Genomic DNA, 1,602 nt, shown 5'->3' on the forward strand with positions numbered 1-1,602 from the left:
TCCAAAAGCACACAGTCAGCTGGATGACCTGCAAGCAGTTGAGCTTGAATGTAAATGGGACTGCTCTTGATCAAAAGGTTATGCTATAAAATCACAAGTACCTCAATATCACAATGGCGACTTGCCCTTCAGCATAACTGTTTCATGTAAGTTGTCTCCAAACCAATTTCTTTGACTGATGCTGATGCTGACCAATCTCATATGTGCTCCAATCTTTGTAGATACTTGTTCTATAGATCATTGTCGTATTTTGCCATTGACTTCAGACACGAGCTCACTCAAGAATCTAGCAATCAAGATTCTTGAGATTGTTCCACATGAAGGCAGTGTTGATGGTTTGTTTTCCCTGATGAGTTTATTGAAGTCAAAGGCACAAAATTGGATGAAAGCCCAGACCTTGAATATGATATTGCAAGTGCAAATGGGTCTCTCAGCCAAACATTAACAGTACACAAACATCTCAGCCTGACCTGATAAAACCCATGGCAACCCAATTGATTTTTGGATTTTTAGCGCTAAAAACTCAAAATCAATTGGGTTGCCATGGGTTTTTTTGGATGGGTTTTTGAGGTTGTGTTGAGATGTTTGTGTACCGCTATTACAGAAGTCAATCTCAACAAAGAAAAACAATTCTTCTGAGGATAATGTGACCAATGATCATCTGGAAATTTTTGTACTGACTGATGAGCTTGATACTTTCAAAGACTGGGTCATGGGAGATGACTTTTCAGGTGAATTTGAGGGCTTCATGTTTTTTTTTTTTTTTCTCTATTCAAGCAAAAGAGAATCAATATTTCATCCTTTACACCAAATCTAGTTGTAGAAGATGAACCTTTTAGCTGGTCTGCAGCTGGTCTTTTTTAATGTTTGATTTTTTTCAAACGTTTTTGAATGAAAACACTTGACTGTGATTTTGGTACCGCGCACTGCTTGCACCCCCTTTGCGCGCACTTTCAGTTGACAGACAGCCACATGTATGCGCGTGGGCTGGTACTCACGCTCACACCCGGGGCCCCGAAGCCACGAGGCGCCCCGGAGGGGCACATGGCCGTGGCCAGGGCTTAGGCCACGCGTGGCCCTCACCACAAGCCCTTCATGACCTTCATAGTGCATGAAGTTCAGCTTAATTCCCCTTCAAAGAGTGCCTTAAGCAGGGAGTAGCACCTGAAGATGAGTTGGGCTATGATCAAAAGTTGTTTCAAGGGCAGGCCACACAGGGCTGGGCAGGGCTGGGCCACGGCCCTGGCCACGAAAAAGGTGCCGGGTGTGAGCGTGAGCTGGTACAGAAAGAACAGCTGAGTTTAATTCTGGCCTTTACTCCTCCAAGCTTTGTGAGTAATTTACAATATGGTTGCCATTTTGTTCAGTTCACTTCATCGATCGATTGTCTCTTCATGCTCAAAGCGTAAACTAAACAGATACAAAACAAGAGAAGAAGTCCTAAGCAGTCAAATATCAAGTCTTTGTATTTAATCTTCTTCATATCTTGTACAGTCGTTTTCAAAAAGGAAGCGACTCGGGCCAGACTCATCTTTGCTACGGCCACACTCCACGTGACTTGGCGAGACCATTACATGTACCAACCTACATGCAGTGGGTGTC

The sequence above is a fragment of the Melampsora larici-populina genome (genome assembly GCF_000204055.1).
Source record: "Melampsora larici-populina 98AG31 unplaced genomic scaffold MELLAscaffold_134, whole genome shotgun sequence".
NCBI lineage: Eukaryota > Fungi > Basidiomycota > Pucciniomycetes > Pucciniales > Melampsoraceae > Melampsora > Melampsora laricis-populina.